At 44.3% G+C, this 24,955-nt stretch overlaps 1 long non-coding RNA gene across 1 annotated transcript; it reads right to left on the bottom strand.

Moving 5' to 3' along the window:
• Positions 1 to 1,360: 1,360 nt before the first annotated feature.
• On the bottom strand, positions 1,361 to 13,265 carry LOC126539968 (uncharacterized). The gene is made up of 3 exons (XR_007601431.3): positions 12,330 to 13,265; positions 11,092 to 11,197; positions 1,361 to 5,169 (listed from the first exon to the last, which is right to left on the bottom strand). It is a non-coding gene; the product is annotated as an uncharacterized lncRNA (long non-coding RNA).
• Between the last annotated feature and the right edge of the window lie 11,690 nt (positions 13,266 to 24,955).

The following is a 24,955-nucleotide window of genomic DNA, read 5'->3' as shown; positions in this document are numbered from 1 at the left end:
ATGAAGTTCCATACGCTGGAATCCTCCATAATTGAGCTAGGGAGTAAGGGTGCGGCCAAGGGATAAGTGCTGTCTCCCCTACTCTTAAACGTGGCTATGAAGGAACTCCCCGAGCAATTGGCGAAGCTCGAGGGAATAAACTTTAGTATGTATGCGGATGATATCACCCTCTGGGTCAACCGGAGAAGTGATTCGGCCGTCGGAAGCCTCCTCCATGCTGCCAGCGACATCATAGCAGATTAGGCGGCCGAGAGAGACCTAGCGTGCTCGCCGCCGAAATCAGAATTGTTTATATTCAATTCGAAGCACTTAAGGTGCAAGGCCCTGTCGTAGATCAAAATTACAGTGGCGGGTAAGCAGGTACCAATAGGCGAGCAAATCAGAATCTTGGGCCTGATTCTCCAGTCACGCGGCCATAATGGCGAGACAATCAAGAGGCCGCAGAATCACGCGAGGCAGACGGTGAGCCTAATCAGGCGGGTGGCCCGGAAAGGGAGAGGTTTAAAGGAGAAATATTTGATTACACTAATAAAGGCGTACATCTTCAGCCGGGTGAGCTTCCCAGCGCCATATCTCGATTTGAAAGTGATGGAAACAGAAAACGTTGTTTCTCTAATGAGAAAATGCGTAAAAAGAGCGCTGGGACTGCCCATGTGCACATCCATAGAGAGACTGATGGCTCTACACACTAAACAAAAATAACGCGAAACGGGAGTAAACCGCTCGTCCTGTATCGCATTCCCGTTTCTGGGTTTTTTTTACTACGTACCAGTCGAGGTAAAAATTTACTACCATGCTGACCAAGTTTTTTGTATGTAGAAACGAGAGTAATTTTTTAATCTGTGGGAAGGTTTTTAGGGTCGATAGTGCGACTATATTTTTACTCCCATCACGAAGTTCTAGCGGCTATTCCTGAGAGTTATTTTTCAAGCCCATTCGCGAGTTTCTTGGGTCTGATGTGAGAGTATTTTTTTACCTCCTTCATTAACTTTTCTCAGCTTTATCTGATAGTAATTTTTCAAGCCCATTCTGGAGTTTTTTGGAGGTGATGTGGGATTACTTTTTTACATCATTCATCCAGTTTTCTAGGCTATTCCTGGGAGTTATTTTCAGGCCTATTCTCGAGTTGGTACTGATGTCGGGGTATTTTCTTACCTCGTTATCAAGGTTTCGTAGCTCTACCTGAGAGAAATTTTCAAGCCCATTCTGTGGTTTCTTGGAGCTGATCTCGGAGTATTTTTTTACCTCGTTCATCAGGTTTTCTCGGTTCTTTCCGAGAGTAATTCTTCAAGCGCGTTCTGGAGTTTCTTGGGCCTGATGTGGAAGTAGTTCGAAGACAATTGAAAGATTACAAGGATGATTTCATGGATCCCAAGCATGAGTGATTGTTTATTAGTTGTGACATGTTTCTCATAAAAAAGTCAGGCATGAGTTAATCATCACAAAACTATAGCCTTATAAAATGCTGTGATAAGCATAATAAATATTTGTACTAATACACAGACTGGGGGCTGGTAACTGCCCATTAGATCTCTCATAGCAAAATAAAATACATCACAACACATTCAATGTGCAATCCCACTAAAGTACAGTGAAAACAAGCAACATACAATATAAAATCTAACTGATAAATATACAGTCAGTACTAGAGACGTTCACATTAAACCCACTGAATATGCAGGTCATTCCTTCAAACAGGCAGTTGTCCAGAACATGGGTGTGCTGTGCATCCAATGGATTAGTATGAACATAACTATGCAACATAAAAATATTGCACTTAAGGCCAAATGGCATCTGCTGCTAACGGCCATTACTGCGCCAGACAAAATGAAACAACCATGTGGTAAATACAGCAAGCATTCGTACTATCACATTAGTGCCGGCCACTGCCCATCATATCTCTCACTGCAAAAGGAAAACTATCAACCCATTCACGATGTAGTGAAACTAAAGCACAGCAAAAACAAAATGACACACAATACAAAATCTAACTCACAAATACACAGGCAGTACTAGAGATGTTCACATTAGACACACTGAATATGCAGATCATTCCTTCAAACAGGCAGTTGTCCAGAACATGGGTCTGCAGTGCATTCAATGGATGATTATGGACAAAACTATGCAACATAAAAATATTGCACTTAAGGCCAAATGACATCTGCTGCTAACGGCCACTACTGCCTCAGACGAAATGAAACAACCATGTGGTAAATACAGCAAGCATTCGTACTATCACATTAGTGCCGGCAACTGCCCACCACATCTGTCACGGCAAAATAAAAACTATCACAACACATTCAAGATGTAGTGAAGCTAAGTCAGTAGTAGAGATGTTCACATTAGACCCACTGAATATGCAGATAATTTCTTCAAACAGGCAGTTGTCCACAACATGCGCGTGCAGTGCATTCAATGGATCATGAACAATACTATGCAACATAAAAACATTGCACTTAAGGGCAGCTAGCATCTGCTGCTAATGACCATTACTGCCCCAGCGAAACATTAGTGTCGGCAACTGCCCAGCATATCTTTCATTGCAAAAGAAAAACTATCACAACACATTCAAGATGTAGTGAAACTAAAGTACAGTGAAAATAAACAAGTGACACAACATACAAAATCTAACTCTTAAGTATTGCAACAAGCAAATGAGAGGGCACTAGAGATTATCATTAGACCCATCGATAGCATGCTGACCTTCAAACAGCTAGTTGCCCAAGACATGGGTGCACAGTGCAATGAATGGATAGTTAGGAAGAAAACTGCAACAACCATGAGCAACATGTTCTATAAACTTTCAAACTTTCTAAAAAATGACCTCTCTCAGATAAGGAAAGTGGTTATTGCTAATACACACGACAAAACATATATGTGAAAACAGCCATTAACTGATACTAAAGCCCCTTCATACACGTTTCCGCCGACCAGGTTAAGTACCGCCAACCTACCCTCTTCCTCCACGTTCCTCTGCCACTCGCCCCCTTAGCTTCCGGCGTCAAGCGGAACTTCCATAGCTGCAGCTTCCTGTTCCGAGTGGAAGTAACGCTATGTTTTCTTAACGTTGTTTACTTTTGCGTCGATGGAGAGGCTTTAATTGCACCAGCTGCGGTTTAAACTGTGAATGCGATTCCATCCAAGTACCACCGCCTATTGTAACCAGCGATCTGATCGTGTTCGCTGTTTCGCGTCAACCTGCGACGGGTTGTGCCACGAGACAACGTACAGTGGAATGTAGTGCCTGGGCGCTTGGAGACCACTGCCATTTTTCGTGCATTTAGAAAACAGCGACCGCGAATTACTACTTCAGCGGAATACAACAGCTTGTCGCCTTTGCATTCTTCTCATGGTGACTACCACAGCTCTGCTAAGCATGCGTGGGCATCTCACCATCGGCAGTCAAAGCGGAAATTCCCGCAGCACAACTCCAGGAAGCGGTAACGCCGGAACCGGAAACTTTGAAACTGGAAATGCTGGAACCGGATTTGATGTCAGGGGAAAAGGCGGCGCACAACAAAGGTTGTCGCTACTTAAGAAAGCGGCAGTGGCGCGTGGATGGAGGGGCTTTAACTGATACCACTCCCCCTTGTGCTCAAAGAAAACGTATGCAGCCCTTTTTCCACACAAGAGGAACATGTTATACAACTGTATTGCAGTACTTATGGGTACAAGCCAGATGTCAATTTCGTTGCCTAAATATTGTAGTGCTTCTTAGATAGAATAAAAGGTAATTGAGTGTGTTGCCCTTGTCTTTTTCTAGGCATGCAGTTGTGATGGATGCCATATGCTTGTGTGACAAATTGAACATAGTGCTATAGGTACGACTACAAGGATGTATATTCGTAGCTGCCCTCAAACCCCTTCATGTTGCCAGTCAGCATCTATGGTGTATCTTTGTATTGCTCATCTAACACTGTTTACACACAGAAAGCATGTCTGAATACCAAACCACCTTATTCTCCAGTTACTTTAAAGTGAATGTGTTGTGACAAAGTGTAATGTGAGAAGTCCATGATAAAGAAGAAAAAAATAAACAGCTAATTCAACTCCCCCCTGAATTACCAATTTCTGGGCCATTAAGTTTTGCATAATACACTTGTGGTGATTAACACAGAGCCATGTTGGCCTAACCCTAGTGGCACAGGACATCCTTCAAATTATCAGTTGGTACAGAATCACTGAGCATGCTGCTGGTGCTCTTGCCCCCGCTGAGAATACCTGTCGCAAACTAACACACATTTTGTTGCTAAAGGTCCATTACAGAGATACTAAAGAGAAACAATAAATCATTTTAGACTGATAAAACAATCTTTCAGAACTGTATTCATGAACATTAGGGCAATAAGCGGATTAATAGATGAGAAAATGAAGATTTAACTTTCAAGTTTTATGCAGTGCCCGCACATCAGTGTGGTGTCATACTTCAACTAAGTATATTCTTTGACACTTTTACAACAGAATTCATCAATATTGGCCAGTAGAACATTAGCTAGACCCGAACAGACACCGTCAAATTCCATATCACAGCGAGCTGGTGCAGGAATTATAAGGTGGTGGTGGTGGCGACACCAGTTTTCGTTTTTGCAAGTTATCTGGCTTATCAAGCCAATTCTCATGGAGGGAGTTGTTTTTTCGGTGTTGTAGAAAAATGATTTAATAACGCTCAAATAAATTTTCCCTTTCGTGTCCCTTTAAAGCAAGCACTGTGCTACATGGCTTGGGCAAGCTGCCAGCCACAGAACCCACGAGTGCTTTTGTTAGGCAAAATAATTTTTACAGAAACTTTCTTGAGGATATGCATCTGAAAATTTTTTTGCCTAGCAATAGTTCTTGTAAATATTGACTAAATCCAATGCTTTCACCTGCAGCTTTGTGTAGCTCAAATCCAGAAAGCAGTGCTCAATAAATGTCAAAATCCTGTGGGCCTTTTTCGAGTAGATAACGTGGAAGACCCAGAACGAAGCGAAAAGGCAGGCCAGGCCTGCCAGCAGTGACGATGTCACAAACAATCGCTGCGCATCCATGTGTAGCGCCTCCCTTCAATCTCTTCTTTTGTAAAAGGAGCCTTAAGGAGGCCCCCGCGAACTGAAAGCCTGAGTTGTTAGCATCCAGGCGCAGCCTCTTCAGCAGGCACTTTTCAACATATACACCGTCGCCGATGTCTACCTGTGAAACAATAGAACAAGCACAGATTAATTTTCTACACTTTTGATCAAGGAAAGGTTAGGAAATAGGGTAAGGTGTGCAAAAACGGAAGTAGCTGCTTCTTGTTGATATGGTTTAAAGAACAAAGTACCCTTACGTATACCATACGTGCGTTGTGCTGAGCTGTGTACTTTCACCTAAGACTAGAAAGTATTGGGAACTTCAATGCGAAAGAAAGACATTCATCTGCCTAGCTCTTAGCGAATGCGTTCCACCCCTTGGCACAGAATGAGATCTGGTGCTGTTCTAGCGATTAGCAGACATTGAAAGCTTCAAGCCTGATTTAGTATTAGGACAAGGGTCAAGCTGTGCTCGATTATAGTCGGATACAACTTTAGAAAAACAGAGGCGTTTACTCCTCCGAGGCGGATGCACACGAGCATCCACTAATGGTTGCGCACTCTGGACTGATGTCATGCGCCGGACGGCCGGTGGCCCGCCGTCGGAGATGGCCGCCCGGGCTTCAAACTAGGCCAAGTCGCGTCAGCTGTGCGCGTCAATGCCTCGTCACAGTGAATTCCCAAACAGTTTGTCATTGTCTATCATGCCGGAAATATTACTGCGAGCTTACGATGCGGCATCTGTGCTGCGTGCGTGTATTCTAAGCCGTGATCCGGCGAAGAAACATTGCAGCGAGCTTTGCTGATGCTGCGCTATGCTTTGCCTGAAAACAGGATGTCTCGGTGACTGCTGCATACACACATCCTGCCTGTTTGTTCCATGTTTTTTATTTCACTCCCGAGTGAAGTTAGGACAAGAAAAGTTTGCCAAAGTCTGGTGCCTGCTGTCAGCTGCGGGTGAGTTCGTGTACCGTGTCGCTGCATTTTCCGTCGGACGGGGTAAAGTGATGGAGCAAAACCATTCTGAGGAGAAATTAGAAAAGCGTGCGTGCGTGAAACAAACCTACGAGCGTCTCAACAGAAAATATTTGCAAAAGAAGCCTCCAATGCAAAGATTTGTCGCCGTCAACTTAGCGTGAATGATTGTTGTCAACAGTGAGATAGCCGAGCGTCTAACAGCGGTGTTCGAGCGTTGTGTATAGCACCGTCGATTGATTTCTTTCCACCAGTGCTCACCGCGCACGCAAGCTGTAGAATGCGTGCTGTGGCACAGTCACGCATAAGTTGTGTTGCCAGCGTTCCTGCTTCCATGCGTGTTTGCACTTACTCATATTTGTCCTTTTATTTTATATTAGCATTTGTTTTTGCTAGTTTTCTTTCAGCAAAGTCTTTACACATTTTCATTAGCCAATCTCATTCAAAGCACTAACTCCTGTACACTGCACAACTGGCCTCTTCCATCTCATTAAAACCTTTCTCGCTGGTCTACCTCGTCTTCTCAATCTGCCTACTCGCTGCGTTTTCTGTCCTTGTTTCTTGTGCTGTTGCTGCAATGTGACTAACCAACTTGCTCAAAACAAATTTTGATCGCCTATCAAAACAGAAAGGTTCAGAGATACATTTTCTTAAAAGCGTCATGTGGGTTGCACAGTAACTTTGCCTCATACCTCTGTTCATGTTTATGCGTCAGTGCATGTGGCAGCTAGCCAGAAGTGCACATGAAAGGCTGCATATTGTGAAACACCTTGCTATGCTGTTGAATTTTTCATGCATGCAGTCTTAGTAAACAAACGGTTTCACTGCATATGGGGTGTGATTTCTGTCTGACGCTTTCGCCGTTGCAAAGACATTATTCAGTGAATGGAGCCCAGCAAAGCAGTGCACTAAGAGCTTTTGCAACTTTCACCCTTTATTACTTCACAAATGACATTGTCTGAACCCGGCCGTTGATCGACATGCCGATGGCTTGTGAATTAAATAATTGCCTCAATAAAACACATTCAACTTCACTCAGCATTTTTTAGCACAATGCTAGCAGAGCTATTCAGGGTGAATAATTGTGCTTACATTGGTGTTACTTGCCCGGTCAGATAAACAAATACAACAATGGCTGCGGTATGACTGTGATTTGACATGCAGACTGCTAATGGTGCCTTTTGAGTGTGCCCTTGACTACTGCTATTAATAGCTACCCGCCTGGGTATATTGGGCCTAACTAAGCTAATGATGTTTGATAATTGTTCTCTTATTCACATTACTTGCCTGGGCCAGGTAACCAAAATAAACAATGCCACCACATGAATGTGTGTTTGCATGCAAGCTGCCAACAGTGGCTGTCATTCTCCATTGATTACTGCCATTTCACCAACAGTGGCGACGGATTGACTGCGCTTTGACGTGCAGACTGCTAATGGTGCCTTTCAAGCGTGCCCTCGACTACTGCTATTAATAGCTACCCGACTGAGTATATTGGGCCTAACTAAGCTAATGATGTTTGATAATTGTTGTCATATTCGCATTACTTGCCTAGGCCAGGTAACCAAAATAAACAATGCCACCACATGAATGTGAGTTTGCATGCAAGCTGCCAACAGTGGCTGTCATTCTCGCATTGATTGCTGCCGTTTCACCAACAGTGGTGACGGCTTGACTGGGCTTTGACGTGCAGACTGCTAAAGGTGCCTTTGAAGCGTGCCCTGATGACTGTTATTTCATCACAGGGCCCGTCATGCTCATAGGTGGCTGCCCAATAGAGTATTGGGCCTTCTGACATTGGCATTATTCATCTCAACGGGCTGTAAAAAACAGTAGGGGCAGCACAACTGCATGCAAAGCACAATGTGCTTTGGCGTGCAGGCTGCTAAGAGTGGCTGTCAATTTCATTCACGTTGACTACTGCTTTTTCGTGTGAAGCTGGACAGTGGATGCCCGAATGAGCATTTCGGACTCCACATAGTTATTCAGGATTAATAACTGCATTTGCATTAAGATTTTCCGGCATTTCAGCACGTTTCCATGCCAACGCTTATATTGAGCATGATCTGTGCAGGACGTTGCTTTTTCAGAATTGGGCTTCCATTAAAAGGAATATATCATCAAATGAACTGCTTATTTATTTGAGAGGCCACGGGAGAATGCTTGGCTGCTGAGCTTGACACACAGTACACCGCTTCAGTGATGGGAGATCCATTGTTGCGTTTGCTGAGGTATGTGTGGCTGGCAGGAGGTCTGGACCTCGCTTCACGCAGAGTCAGAGACGAGGAGAGTTTTCTCTGCGAATAATTCTTTATACAATGTTTACATGTTGTCGTCGTTATCAGGACAGAGACCAACAGAGCAGCTGCAAGCTGCTTAAATAACACCCCTCAGTCCAAAGATCCCCCAGACAGTCCCCAAGGACGAAACAAGGTAGAGAGAGAGAGGGTCCGGGCAGCCTCCGGTGTCCTAATGCCGCTCTCGGTGGCCGGCGCTTCCTTGAACCGCGCTGCGGCATCGGGACGATTTGGCGGTCGGTCAGAATGGTGCGCCGGTCAAGTTTTATGGCCCGCATAGGACAAAGGGAACCAACTGCAAGGCACTGGGTCGAAACACAGCCCTCCTTTGGAAACTGTCCCCAACACAGCGGGAGTCGTTTGTGGTGCGGGCGCCGCCGGACAAACGAGGGGGAGGGGGGGTTGCATTGCTGCCGGGACGGGGAGGGGCCGAAAAGCAGTCCGTGATCCGGTGGCTGCTTCCGTCGTGGACGCCGTGCAGCCGCGAGGAAACCCGAGCCGTGCACGTAGTCGTGTCCGAAGCAGGCAGGCACCATGCAGGGATGAATGCTGCCTCCACGGTCGACAAACCATAGCACTGGCCTTCCGTCAGGCAAATCCCAGGGCACAAACATAACACCACATACGCTTCGAGAACTCGTTAGTGATCTTCTCGATCGTCGGTATCTCGTTGTGGTGAAAGAAATCGTGCACACGACCTCAGCGCACATGTGTCCTACTTCGTGCTGCTTCTTCTTTTCTCCACATTTTGTGGGCGTTTTCACGAGGGTGTCGACAGTTTGCCACCCGAAATATGCGAAGCTTTGACCTCCCTCCTCACCTTTAACCCGGTGCTTTCGCTGACACTGAGCATCTTGGGTTTGTAATGGTTGCGATAAATGCATTGTTTTATATAAGTACTTGTTCAGTAGCAACTGATTCATTTGAAGCTCGGAACAGGAGTAGTAAATTTGCCGTGTACATGTAAACAAGCACAAATGCCATGCAGAGTTGCTCTTTCTACTTTTGCCACTTGCTATTACGCTAAAGAGCAGACGACGGGCAGCGTTGTGGAAGGCACGGGGTTATTTTTCTGTCGCGATCTGGCATGTGCTGTAGCACATGAGAGCTCTACTAATCCAGTCATCAAAGTCTTTATTTATACCGAGAATTGCGCGTTTCCGAAGCACGATTTTTTGAGCGGGATTATTTTAGTCGCGGAGGCAATCGGACGTCGCGCTTCAGTCATCTGGGCGGGGCCTCCCCTTTTTTCTAAAGTTGTATCCGACTATAGTGACGCACTAGTGCTCGAGAACTATTGAACAAGACGCAATTGTTTTCGATTTACTGACTGCACTTGGGTATAAAGCTTTTGTCTGAGAAATGAATAAACCACATACACAAGCAGCATTTTCATAGTTAGCACAGTCTTTAATAGGTACTGATACCTTCAATTTAGAAAGCCCTGTATATTGGGCCTCATCAAACTAATTTCATAAAAGGTTTGGCAAGGTAGAAGCATAGAATTTTAGAGTCATTAGAAGACAGGTGAAATGAGTTATTTATTGCAATTATTACTCAAATTTAAAATTTAGACCACTCGTCCAGTTTGTACATGCCACATAAGCATGTAGATATCAAAAATGGGGATTAGAGAAAACCTTCCCTTGGAGGTTCATTATTGGAAGCAGTCATGCCCTCGAGGAGAAATAACTTCTTTTTCTGTAGGCAGAAATGAGGCTCGGGTATTTTATTGACACATATATATGCCCATGCATATATGTTATCTCTGCTGTAAACCTTTTTTTCATGTATATGCAAGGTGTGTGTGTAACATCTCATTGTGCACAAAATCAAATCCATAAGAACCCGACAAGAAGCTAAACAAACAAGAGAGCAATCCCAGTGACAAGCCATGCTAAACCAACGAGGTAGCCATCCTAGTAACAACCCGTATCAAAAATTTTACTGACATGAATTCTGACCTTTGAAACATAACATGTGTATATGAATACTATCTACATTAGGGCAATGGGCAACTTTAAACAATGGCTACGCCAACATCAGAACTACGTGGATGAGAAAAGAGTGGCATCAAATGCTTTGGCAGAGCATGCAGCAATGACTAAACACAATAGTGACTGGATAGTGTCTAGCATAATCGGCCAGGAAAGAAATTGGAAGCCATGCCTGTACCCGGATTCCCTGGAGATGCAATCAACAGGACACACGTTTATCTGAAACCAAGGAGCCCACACCCATCTTATGCTAAAACTTACTTAATTAAATATGCACTTCCACTTTTTTTAGCCTTATTGTGAACAAGGCTTCCATATGGAAGCCAAAATGTATTGCTTTTAATGTTGTATTTGGTTGGTCTATGTCTTTCTTTGTCATGTTTCATACTGACCACACAGGCTTCTATGAAACTCTTGATGATACAACTTTTGTGCGAAAGCATTGCTTAAGGCACTTTTGCCTAAACCATGTCTTTAGGCGGTACAACGCATTTTTCGAGACACGAAACCTCAATTCATGGTTCTTAAAAAGGCATTTTGGCTAGATTAATATAGTCTACATGGAGTATATAAGGCATAATTACTCAAGCGTCCAATTATATTTAACTCAGAGGAGGCTACTTTAGGTAAATTCATTAAACTGAGGGCACTCCACCAAAACATAAAATTCGTGATCAGCCACTAGAAATCCTGAAAATGGCAATACAGTAAAATGATTGCATATTACACAAATGTGTCCTACAACTCGAAAGGCAGCGCCAGTTTTGTACGCACCTTTGAGAAAGCACACAGATCACGTGCTTTATTGTCGTGCTGTCCAGCTTCCAGCAGTGCAGCAGGTTCCTGCTTGATGTAGGGATGCCTCCAGAATCCGCATAGCCTTCAAAAGTAAGAAATGTTTAATTTATTGTGTTGTGAACCTGGGAATTTGTGATTTACCAGTGTCATGTGGAATTGCAAAGAGAGCCTCACACAGCCAGCTGCATGAATTTGCGTCTGGTTGCACAAATGTCTCTTTGTTATATCTAAGGAGGTTACACTGATATTTTGTAACAAGCGAAGTTTCAGGAAGGAACGAAATCAGCAACAACAGGCTACCAGGACAATCAAAAACAAAACTCAAATATGCAGTAAAACGTGGCGCATTGGATTAAAAAAAAATATTAAGCACATGAAAAGCATTCTGAAAGCTAGATCGCGATTTTGTAGCGATCCTATTCCTTTTCGTTATTCGTTAGTGGTTTGACCGTCGCCCCGGCCCGTGCTACGTACTGGAACAGCCGGCCGTTTGCGGTGGGCGACAAGAGTGGTATAGAATCGAGGGGTAAGTATCGCTACAAAATCGCAGTCCTTACTTTATTACGCACTGCCGTATAACCTACGATTGCAAGAGCTGGCATCCCGTTCGTAAGAATTGGTTGGTCTATGTCTTTCTTAAAGGCCGGTGTCTGAAATGTCTCGATTAAAAATAAACTTCGTTACTGTAATATCGGCCTATGTCGGGTCTGCAACATAGAAGACAAATACGCGAAGACACTCAAGAACATAAACAATACACAGGTTCTCGCGACGTGGTAATCCAAACCAAACTGTATACATAGAAAAATCTTCATACAAGCTTCTATCTGCTTAAGCGTCAAACATAGGAATCGTGTGCCAACGCGCGAAGCCCATGATACATCGACGGATACATTACACATGTACTGTACTTGCGGGAATGCATATATAACGAATAACTTCTTGCCAGAAAACTACCGAACGAACAGCAACTTTCAGTGTTTCCATAATTGTGTGCCCATTCAGGCATAGCAATCAAGGCGGGTAGCATATATTTTACAGCAGAATGCAAGTACGCTGTAACATCAGAGGAAGCCTTCGTGAAATTGTTTGCTAAATGTGCACAGCAAGACGGCCAACCTACGATCAGAAAGCGCGTTGCTCTAGCTAGTTACACAACGTTCATTACGTAAATCATAAGTTCAAGAATGCGCGCAAGGGCCAAACTTGCTTACCTTTCAAAAAGACTTGGCCAACGCTCCTTCGTCTCAAAGGTACCGAGGCACCGACGTTTTTCTGGCGCAAGCACTGTAGAACTTCCGATGAACTCCAGCTCCACAAAAGCACAACCTTCAACAGTCTTCCATACACTACGATTCGAAGCTCCAGTACCAGACTTTTCACGAGAGCGCGGGCAGGCAGCTCGGCAGAACAAAGGCAGCTCGGACGGGCGCTGTAGTAAGACACTCGCTGTCGACACTGGTAGATCGCACGAAACACACGGCGAACTAACGGCGTTACACAAGTCCGGAGGGTTTGCGATGGTTACTGCACACGACAAGGAGCAGATTTTGTCTAGGCACTTCTAAAATATAACTCAAATACCGCCTTACTGCAAGGCGCATTCACTACAACCAACGTGGTATGTCGACCAAACAAATACTGCAGTGGCGCCACTCTACGGTTTTTAGAAAAATGTATCGTAAATGAGAAAATTACGTGTTTTTTCCTAACAACAATCGGTAGGGACACTTTAACAAATTTCTTGGGTCCAAAAGTGTTAACTTTGTATAAATATGCACTTTTTTATACGAAGTTTAAGAAAATGTACTGTATATATTAAAAAAAAAAAATGAAGCGGATGTCGCCTTCAAGATTCGCAACCGCTTCAGTGGCATGCAGTTTACAAAAGCACGGCCTTCGAAATCGGACTTTGTCGCTCAAACGAAGCCGCAGCTGGGAGGAGGGCAGGCATTTAGGCCCCAATTGTTGGGTTTACAGTGCCTAGGTAGGCTTCCTTATTTATAAAGAATATACAGGGACTTACGCCGAACCATGAGCGAGCTTTAAGCAGGGGACACACGGTACGATTTGGCGTCCGATCCAACGTGCGTGTATCCGAACGGTCGAGCGGCGCGTAAGCTCCGCCCAGATCCAGCCCCCCCCCCCCCCCCCCCCCGCTTGAGTACATATTCACGTCGAGAAACGCAATATAAACAACTCTGCACAACACTGCTTCGCTTTACGTGAACGTTGTCAATAAAATTATGCCCCTGCAAATGACAGAACACTTCACGACGGCGCGTTGTCCACTGACGGCTCCGGTGACAGCCAGCGATACGGCCGGCAGGCATAGCTAGGCGGACGCTGCGGCCGACGGCGCTTGATTCAGCCCGAGCTCGATGAAGAGGGCTTATTTTTGCCAAAACAATTAACGCTGTGCACTTCGGTAGCCCGTAATTAAATACAATTGGTTTACTCGACGCAGTCGTTGCGAAGGGCAAACGTGCAAGCGAAGCGAGCAGCCTCGCTCAGACGGTCGGTGTGTGCTGTTTGCCCACGGAAAGGCCCTCGCGTCGCGGCTCCCGATTTCGACGGTAGCTTAGTGCTAGTGTACTAGGCGCTGTTTTGCATAATAAGCACACGTTCGAGATAACTTTATTGAACTGGTAACTATTTCGTGTCGGCAACAAACTGCAGCAGGCAAGGAAAAAAAAAGACGGCGAGAAACCGGCCTGCCAGCGCCGCCTCCGTGGAGGGAACGTCAGAGAACGTCAGCTGCGGCCAAACGACGGTGCGGTCAGTGCGGTTGTCGGACACATCAGACGATGAAAATTTGCCCGGTTTGTCGCACGCCGGACGTCCGATCCGGCGGTTCGGCACGGCAAAACACCTCGATTCCGGCTGCCGTTCAGGCGCGTCGGACGCCGGATCGGACACCGAATCGGGCCGTGTGTCTCCCGCTTTAGCTGGCGAACACGAGCCCATCAGCGCGCCGTCCGTGCAGCTCCGTCTGCTTGCAATAGTGGATGGCCTACGGGCTTCTTTGACGCCTACTGAGCACAAATTCATGATCCCCGCTCGTATACACGCTTCCTACAGCGCTAGCTGTCGTGTTTACGAGATTATATGCCCTCATCTTGAATTGGTGAGACCGCTCGACATGATCGCATCTATTTCTAGTGCGTGAGGCTTTCCATTGACTGTCACTACAACTTACCAACGTTTTGTTTATTTTGTGCTACAGTGGGTCGTGACGATTCCGTTCACAGCTTCAAAGTGGACAAGAGACAGTCGTTTTCTAGCTCGTAGAAGCATGAAAAAGTGGGCTTGTGCTTGGCAATGAACTTTGACCGACACGCTTGCTTCCGGCCGGAGCAGCAGACGCGACAACTCGCCGTTTGTAGGCTGCCGGCCGATGGCGGTATCCCTCGCGAACGGCAAGATATTTACCTGCCGTAGAGAGGATCGGTCCAGGAACGATTCTTGAGGCGATTTTTGTCGCTGAATGCGAGCATGGCCACGCCGGTTCGCCGTGCAGAGCGGAATCGGAACATTATTTTTCGATGAGTTCGCACTGACGCAATGCAGTCGATTGGCTCGTCGGTCGTGCAACGGGCGGCGCGCCGGCAGGAAGCCGCGTCCACTTGAGGCACCTCTTACGCGACGTACATACGTTCCAAGTTTCCAACGTTCTGCCGTTCCGCTGGTGGATGCACCGCCACGGCATCGATCTTTGCTATTTCTGCCGCGGCCGTGCCTGTCGCCGAGCATAGGCTTAACTGGATTGGGCGGAGCTTGCAATGATCGAGACCTTGGGGAGTAAAGTGGTAGTATTTAATCATGTGATCTTCAGGTTGGTTCCAGATCACGTGGTTTTAAACTCTCAATAGATGGTTTTTGGTCACGTGATCTAAAACTCCTTACGTCGTAAAGCCGGCTCATGACATCCTTTTACTACGTTTCTCAGAGATGGTAGTAAAACGATGTAATGTAACGCATTTTACTGCCTCATGCCAGAGTAATTTTCTGGTGCAAGGTAGTCTTCAAAGCTCATGAGCCGCAAAAACCCCAATGTCGGCTAACTTTTGTTTACAGTGTAGGGGTGCACAACACGAGGGCATAACTGGCCGAAGTGGTTCGAACCTCTCAAATTGAGAGACAGCACTACGAGGACAGGAAGAGCCATATTCACCAAAGTTGCAATAAATACGGATAGAGGCCCCATCCAAAAGGTGGAGGTAGATAGGGAAGTCAGAAAAAATCTGATTATTCCCCCCCGGCCAAAATACATGCACCCGGAACATAACAAAGACAGGAGGCAAACACGAGCCGAAGCATTACATATTTGATTAGGCGATATTTTGGAACATGAGGTGGCCTATGTAGACGCGGCGGGAGATGGCGGCGGTTTTGCGGTGGCAACGGCCGTCAGTGGCCGGGGTAATCTCGTGACAGCTGCCACTCTGCGCGGGCGGAGCATAGAAGTTGCCGAGAAATTGCGATCGCGTTAGCTTACGTTTGAACTGACGCGAAATTTGTGAGCAGTGACAGCAAAGCTGCCATACACAATTTTTGGCAAAGGAAGGATCTCGCCCTTAGCGGCCAGAGTCCTAGGCCAGAGAAACTTAGCAAAATTCAAATAACTTGGACTCCGGCGCACAAAGCCGTCCCCGGCAACGAAGCCGCCCACGAGCTGGCTCAAGATCTCTACCGCCGAGCCGCTACGGGGCCCCTCGATGACCGAGGGAGCGGAGAGCGCATGCTAAAATATGGGGAAATCACGCAGCATTAAAGATTGGGTCGTAGACTGGTATCCCCACGAAACCCGAAATTAAACAACGGACAAGCAGTCGCGTGGAGACGACTGCCGAACCACATGTTTCCCGAGGCCAGGAGCGATAGGTGTAACCTATGTCGGGCGAAAGGGACCCTCGACCGCATAACATGGGAATGCCCGTACTCTCCCGTAGGGACGCACAATATAGGTTGTAGAGACACCTAGGAGGCCCTGCGCTGCTCGGACTCAGAGCTCCAGCGCGGCTAGTCCAACTGGCTGAAGAGGTTGCTGGGACCCAAGTCCTCCCAGCCTGCATCTGAGACGTCGGCACCCGCCCCCCTAACCTGCGTGTCGGGTGGTGGGTAGATCACCTTATCGGTTTAACAAAAAAGTTTATTATAGCTATCTATCTATTCTCACGCTACCTGCAACGTGAGCCCATCTTCTTCGCCCACTTTAGAGGTGACAGTCGCGCTGCTACGAAGTATTAAACACGTTTAATATTTGAACGTCTCTGAATTGCATGAGCTATTCGATAGACCTATCACGCAAGTGCAGAGCCCTTCCGCTAAGTCTACCTGGCAGGAGTCCTTTGTCCTGTAAATGTTCATGTTTTGCCTGTCCATTGTACAGCTGTATGAGAGAGCCCCTGATGGGGGGGGGGGGGAGGGGGCGTCTAGTTGGTGATACGACGACGCCAAACTTGGAGGAAGAAGCTAGATCCACATTGATCCACATTAAGTGACTGTAATGTGATAGCATTGTTAGGATTATCAGCATTCAGGATTGCCTCTCATTACAAACCACATTTCAACTCTTGTGAGAAACCGTCACTAAAAAGCAAAGCACGCACTTTCTGATGAGTTTACCTTGTCTGTTTTGATTCTTTAAAAGGTTTCTATTTTTTTTTTCTTATAGGTGTAGTGAGAAATACGGGCCACAGCAGAAGACAAAGATACTCGGCGGCAGCGGCAGCACGAAAGGCCATCGCTTGAACACCGCTCTGCTTTTTCGCAGTTTCGTCTCCACCGCGGCTTGGTTGCACACGCTGAACCTGACGAAGGAACCCGACTGCGCAAGTGCGGCAGAACTACCCCGATCTGCGAACTGCCTGGAACCACCCGCGGCGCGACAAGCGACCTTCTCTGAAGATATAAGACGGACTGCTCGGATCAACCAGCACTCGGCGGCAGCGGCAGCACGAAAGGCCATCGCTTGAACACCGCTCTGCTTTTTCGCAGTTTCGTCTCCACCGCGGCTTGGTTGCACACGCTGAACCTGACGAAGGAACCCGACTGCGCAAGTGCGGCAGAACTACCCCGATCTGCGAACTGCCTGGAACCACCCGCGGCGCGACAAGCGACCTTCTCTGAAGATATAAGACGGACTGCTCGGATCAACCAGCACTCGGCGGCAGCGGCAGCACGAAAGGCCATCGCTTGAACACCGCTCTGCTTTTTCGCAGTTTCGTCTCCACCGCGGCTTGGTTGCACACGCTGAACCTGACGAAGGAACCCGACTGCGCAAGTGCGGCAGAACTACCCCGATCTGCGAACTGCCTGGAACCACCCGCGGCGCGACAAGCGACCTTCTCTGAAGATATAAGACGGACTGCTCGGATCAACCAGCACTCGGCGGCAGCGGCAGCACGAAAGGCCGTTGCTTGAACACCGCTCTGCTTTTTCGCAGTTTCGTCTCCACCGCGGCTTGGTTGCACACGCTGAACCTGACGAAGGAACCCGACTGCGCAAGTGCGGCAGAACTACCCCGATCTGCGAACTGCCTGGAACCACCCGCGGCGCGACAAGCGACCTTCTCTGAAGATATAAGACGGACTGCTCGGATCAACCAGCACTCGGCGGCAGCGGCAGCACGAAAGGCCATCGCTTGAACACCGCTCTGCTTTTTCGCAGGTTGGTGTCGTTACTTGTGATTGACTTTAAGAATATGTGCTGCTTGCTGCCACTGCCGCCGCCCTAGTATTCTGCTATTGTCCTTTTCTTGTTGTTCTTGTTTTGCTTGAAACTACTGTCTTTAGCGCACGATGTCGACAGATTTTTGTTCCTCGTGCAATAACAAGTTTACGCCGGAGGAAATTTCTGCCAAATGTACTGTATGCAGCAAATTGTACCATCTCGGAACCTGTGCTGGGCTTACCGTAAAGCAGTACAAAAGTAAATCGGAGTCAGCCAAGCAGAAATGGGCATGCCCCACATGCAAAAATGGAAACAGCAAAGGAGACAATCAAGGGGAAAAGCTGTCTGATGACGAGATAGCCGACATTAAAACCCTACTCGTTACTATAAATGGAAAATTAGACGAGCTGATGCCGCTTAAAGACACCGTAGCTAGCATTGAAACAGCTGTAGAGCTAATGTCGGAAAAGTATGATGAAGTGCTAGAAAGGCTAACTACCCAGGAAAAAGAGACAAAAGATATTCAAAAGAGATTGGAAATTTTGGAGAGAAAGGTCGGAAAAAAAGAAGAAGAAAATGAAACGTTGCGAAGTGACGTCAATGATCTTGAATGGAGGAGCAGGAAGCTGAACCTTGAATTCCATGGAATTCAGTTCACCGAACCTGAAAATCTGCTAGATAAAGTAAACGCTGTGGCTGACACGATAGGAGTTTCAAGGCTTTCGAGCGCAGACGTCGATGCAATTCATCGGCTACCTGCAAAGCACGATAGGATCCCAGGAATAATAGTTAGATACACCAGGCAAGCTGTCAGAGATAAGTGGCTCGAGAAAAGGAATAAACTGAGGGATGAAAAAAGCAACATTGCCATTATGGAAAATATGACTAGTCATAACCGACATCTGTTGCGACTGACGAAGGACTGGGCAAAACAAAATGCATATCAGTATGTCTGGCACAGGAATGGGAAGATCTTCATGCGCAAAACAGATGGCCAGTCGGCAATCGTAGTGCGCAGTGTGCGTGACCTTCCGTCATAGCACATTTCAGTGTGTCCAACGAATGGGTATAAAATGTGCTGTCGGAGTTTGAAATGGCTAATGACAATTACCTTCTTCCAAAGGATGTAAACGCAGTTGCAACGAACCAGCACAAAAATTCACTAAAATGCCTTCATTTAAACGTTCGCTCACTTTACAGCAAGGAAGCAGAACTGGATTGTTTTATCTCTAGTTTTTCTTTTTTGTTCGACGTTGTCATGTTAACCGAAACTTGGTGTAAAGACGACCAGGATAACTTTCAGTTTTCATGTTATCAATCCTTCTGCTTAAATCGGAAAAATCGTCGTGGTGGTGGAGTCATGCTATTGATGAAGCCGAATGTAAAGTGTGAACTGCTTCCTTCCTTTTCTGTGCTATGTGATGACTTTGAAATATTGTCAGTTCGTGTAAATAAGCATGTGTTTTCTGTTTGTTACCGGCCCCCACATGGAAATGTGTCAAGTTTTTTTTTATTTTACGGGCAGTTTCTCGATTTTGTTTCTGCAAATGGTTACTCTGTCACGTCAGCCGGCGACTTTAATATAGATATGTTAGCAAACACTAGCGAACAAAGAAACATGAAAATGCTTCTTACATCAAATGATTGCGATAATGCAATCACACTACCGACCCAAATTACGAAAGACAATAAAACACTGCTAGACCTTTTTGTGACAAATTTTGATAATACAGACATCACAGCAGGAGCTATATCATGTGGTCTTAGCGACCATCTTCCGATATTTGTTATGGTAAAGAAGCAGAATTTAGAAGGATGCAAAAGCCGGCCGCCCATTTTTTTTCAATCAATTACTCTGTCAAATTTAGACAGCTTCAGGACTGAACTACTTAAGTCAGATTTTACATGGGTAATGAAGATAAAAAATGCCGACGAAGGGTATGAAAAATTTATCAACCAGTTCCTGCAGGTTTACAAGCGACATTTTCCAATAAAAACTTTTAAGCTAGGTAAAAAAATCCGCAAACCTTGGATAACTCCAGAACTGCGCCGGAAAATCAACGAAAAAAATATGCTTTACCATCAGTTTATCAAAACAAAAGATCCTGATACCTTAAAGCAATTTAAGGCGTGCCGAAATAAATTAAACAAGGAGGTTAAAAAAAGCAGATCTAGTTACATTTACTCTGAATTCCACAGTTGCTTAAAGAAAAGTGACCTCGTATGGAAAAAGTTGAACACTGTTTTTAAACGCACGAAACTTTCACCTAGAATCGAGAAGTTGTCAATAAATGACTGTGAAGTGTCTGGCTGCGCCCTTGCAGATTCCTTTAATGAGTACTTACTTCATTATTCTGATCAAGGTATACTTGTAGATTTTCACAATTTCATGCCTGTTAGAAATAATTCATCTGCTTTTCTAAGCCCTGTAACAGAGGATCAAGTTACATCAGTTTTTTCTTCTTTAAATAATAGTTCAAGTTGCGACGCTGAAGGAATTCAGACACGTCCAGTGAAATATGTGTTGGATGTCTTATGTCCATATTTAACCCATATTTTTAACCTTTGCCTAACAAGTGCATGCTTTCCAAAGCGAATGCAAATCGCTAAAGTAACTATGCTTTTCAAAAAGGGTGATCCTAATGATATGAATAATTACCGACCCATCTCTGTCTTACCCATATTTTCCAAAGGCTTGGAGAAGCTTATCCATTACCAGCTTTGCTCGTTCTTTGATTTACACAATCTTATTTCAGATGCTCAATATGGCTTTAGGAAGAACAAATCGACCGAATTAGCTTTGCTGGAACAGAAGGAATTTATTTTGTCCGAATTTGGAAATAAGAACTTTGTACTAGGTATTTATGTCGACTTTTCTAAAGCATTTGATTGTATTCATCACTTAACTTTGCTGAAGAAACTGGAAATTTATGGAATCCGAGGTCATTTTCTTGAACTTATTAAATCATATCTCAGTTTTCGACAGCAGTTCGTTCAAATCGAAACGTATAGTTCTGATTTAAAATCCATAGTTAAAGGTGTTCCTCAGGGCAGCATTCTTGGTCCGCTTCTCTTTAACATTTACATCAATGATCTCACTAACCTCTCTACTAAACCTAAATATGTTTTGTATGCCGACGACGCTAGTATGTTTCTATCTGCTCCAGACTGTCATATTTTACACAATGACGCGAATTCTCTCCTTACTAAGCTTAAAACGTGGTCAGTAGTAAACCATCTAAACATAAACGTTAATAAGACGAAAGCTGTAATATTTAGACCTAAATCGAGGCAGCTAAATTCTCATGTAAGCTTAAGTTATGGTGGCGCACCAATAGAAATCACAAATAATATTAAAATTCTGGGTGTTACATTTTCTCAGAACATGCTATGGGATAGTCACATTGATGCTGTTCTCACTAAGTTAGCTCGAGCTGTCGGCATTATTTCCCATTACAGATCATATCTCCCGTATCAAGTAAAGATCCTGCTTTATAATTCCCTATTTTACTCTCATCTTAATTATTGTTTCTTGGTCTGGGGCACAACCACGTATACAAATTTGCAAAGGATCTTTATACTTCAAAAAAAGCTTATCAGAATACTTTTTAATCTACCATACAACAGTCACTCGCAAGGTCTTTTCTCCAAAGCATGCATAATACCAGTATTCAATCTTTACAATTATAAGCTGGCACTTGCATTCCAGCGCGAACTAAAAAATCATCTTAAATATCTGCATGAATTGTCATTACTGAAAAAGAGCACTGTGTTTTACACTACCCGTCATAAAGAGGAATGGATTGTACCAACTCCTCGAACCAATTACACAATGGAAAAATTATCCTTCACACTTCCAACTCTATTAAACAACTGCAAAAAATCCGGGACTGACCTACTTGAAATATCTAAACGTGAATTACGACAGATTCACTGCACACATTCCTAGTAACTTCACCTGTATTCCTATAATGTGTATACTTAATCCTGTGTTTATTGTACAGCTTTATACCCTCTGCACTTATTGTATTGATTGTTGTTCTATTTTCTTTGTTTCTATTTCATTTATGAAATGATCCTGTTATTTTTGGCTCTGCTAAATTGCGAAGAGATTATATGCATACTTGTGTGTGTCTTTCCTTGCTTTGCTGTTGTTGCCCTGTAGAAGGGGGCTGTGGGCCTTTGTCAAGCTGCCGTTTACGAGCAGCTTTTACCCACAACCTCCTCCATCATCCCGATGGAAATAAAGATTATTATTATAAGGAAGACAATTGCTTAATTCATTTTACATTTTATACCACCAGTGCTGGTAATGATTGCTTTTTTAAACATAGCACGCACTTTGTAAGTCCTCTATTATTGCTTCATGTATTATACACGTTATATCATCATCATCATCAGCAGCAGCAGCAGCAGCAGCCTGGTTGCACCCACTGCAGGGCACAAAAAAAGGCCTCTCCCATACTTCTCCCCGGAAAGGCCTCTCCCATACTTCTCCAACTACCCCGGTCATACCTGCTGTTGATTTTTTTTTAATAATGGCGTGTACTTTGTAACTCCTGTAGTAATGCTCCATCCATTATAAATGTTGTACTATATCTGCTGTTAATTATTGTTTTTTAATCATGGCGCGCACCTTGTAACTACTGTAATAATGTTTAATTCATTACACATGTTACACCTTGCGTGCTGTTAATGATTATTTTTTTATCATGGCGTGTACTTGGCAACTCCTGTATTATTGCTTCATTAATTATAGATGTTATATGATAGTTGCTGTTAATTATTGTTTATTTAGTCATGGCGGAGACATTGTAACTACTGTACTAATGATTCATTCTTTACAAATCTTATACCATGCGTGCCGTTATTGTTTTTTTATACAAATTGCACTTTGTGACTACTGTATTATTGCTTCATTCATTTTACATTTTATACCATATCTGCTGTTAATGGCTGTTTTGTTTGAAACATGGCGCGTACTTTGTGACTTCTGTACTAAAGTTTCATTCATTATACAGGTTATGCCATGTGTGCTATTAATGATTGTCCTTTATCATGACGCGCACTTGATAACTAGTGTATTATTGCTTCATTCATTACAGTTGTTATAGCAAGTGCTGTTAATTATTGTTTCTTATCTTGAGGCACACTTTGCACCTCCTGTATTAATACTTAATTCATTACAGATGTGATACCGTATGTGCTGGTAATGATTGTTCTTAATAATGGCGCGCCCTTTGTAACTTCTGTAATAATGTTTCATTCAATCTGGATGTTATACCACAGGTGCTGTTAATTATTGTTTGTTTATTCATGGTGAGCACTTTGCAACGACTTTTCTAATGCTTTATTGAATACACATGCTATAGCATCTGCTGTTAATCGTTGTTCTTTATTTTGTGGCGCAGATTGTACCTCCTGTATTAATAATTCACTGATTATAGATGTGATACCATATGTGCTGTTTATGATTGTGCTTTAATAATGGCGCATACTTTGTAACTTCTGTATTATTGCTTAATTCATTATAGAGGTTATACCATATGTGATGTTAATTATTGTTTTTTTTATTCATGGCACGCACCTTGTAACTCCTGTCATAAGGCTTCATTCATAATAGAAGTATATACTATCTGCTGTTAACAATTGTTTTTTATACATGGTGCGCACATTGTGACTGCAGCATTAATGTTTCATTCATTATAGATGTTATACGATATGTGCTGTTATTTATTCTTTTTCTTTCATAGCGTGCGCTATGTAACGACTGTATTATGGCTTCATTCATTTTACATTTTATATCAAATGTGCTGTTAATGATTGTTTTTTAAACATGGAGCGCACTTTGCAACTCCTCTACTGATGTTTCATACATTATACATGTTATACCATGTGTGCTATTAATGAATGTTCTTTATCATGGCGCGCACTTGCTAACTCCTGTATTATTGCTTCATTCATTAGAGTTGTTATAAAAAGTGCTGTTAATTATTGTTTTTTATCTTGAGGCGCACTTTGTACCTCCTGTATTAATACTTCATTCATTATAGATGTGATACCATATGTGCTGGTAATGATTGTTTTTAATAATGGCGCGCCCTTTGTAACTTCTGTAGTAATGTTTCATTCAATCTGGATGTTATACCAGATGTGATGTTATTTATTGTTCATTTGTTCATGGTGTGCACTTTCTAACTCCATTTGTAAAGCTTCGTTCATTATACGATTTCTACCACAATTGCTGTTAATAATTGGTCGTTTAATCTAGGCGCGCACTTTGCAACTGCTTTACTAATGATTAATTCCTGATACATGTTATACCATGTGATGTTACTGATTGTTTCTAATCTTGGCGCGTACTATGTTCCTCCTCTGTTAATGCTTCGCTCACTATAGATGTTATACAATATGTGCTGGTAATTATTGTTTTTTATTAATGAGACCGCTCGTGCCCAAAGCACGAAGATAGGAAAATCTGTGTGCTACCTTTCATTCCCACAGTGGCTGTACGATCGCAGAATTCCTTCCAGTAATTGTCGAAAACTCTGTGATGCAAACAGTACTCGCCTCCTCGTGTCCTCCAATAGTGACGATGACGCTAAGGCGGGACCACTTGTTCCGAGCCCGTAGCTCAGCCAAGTGGCTCAGTCCGACGCTTTTCTCCAGAGCGGGCACCAGGGTTGCCAGGCCTTCGTTGCGCGGCACGAAGTACGAGTACACCAGGCGGCCGCAGTAGGGCGCAGCGATGTGCGCCACGGTGAAGTTCCTCGCCGCGCTCTGGCTTGCGGCAGGGTGAGAGAGCGGAGTGGGGATTGGCGCAATATTTCATGATCAGTTAAGCGACGCAATGCAGTCAACAGCTTTCAAATTCGGCTTGCTCGGGGCTGAACAGAAAGAGAAACTCCAGCAGGGAAGATTTTGGGCTAATTGATATCTTCAATAAAAAAGTTAAAGTAGACGCAACACCGGAAGAAAGACATGGGCAACGCATTCGCTCACTTACAAGAGTTAGCGAGAAGAAGGTTGTCCTCCTTCCATCCCGCGTGTTTCGCGCTAGGTTAACTCAGTTGGAGAGAGAAAAAGGTACGCTCTCATTCAAAAATCGAAAAATAGCATATATTTAAAGTTATTTTGGGTAGAACGCTAATCAGTGGCAATGGAA

This window comes from Dermacentor andersoni, chromosome 2, assembly GCF_023375885.2.
Source record: "Dermacentor andersoni chromosome 2, qqDerAnde1_hic_scaffold, whole genome shotgun sequence".
Lineage (NCBI taxonomy): Eukaryota > Metazoa > Arthropoda > Arachnida > Ixodida > Ixodidae > Dermacentor > Dermacentor andersoni.
Note: the sequence above shows the minus strand (reverse complement) of the source record. Positions and strands in the feature narration are given on the sequence as shown.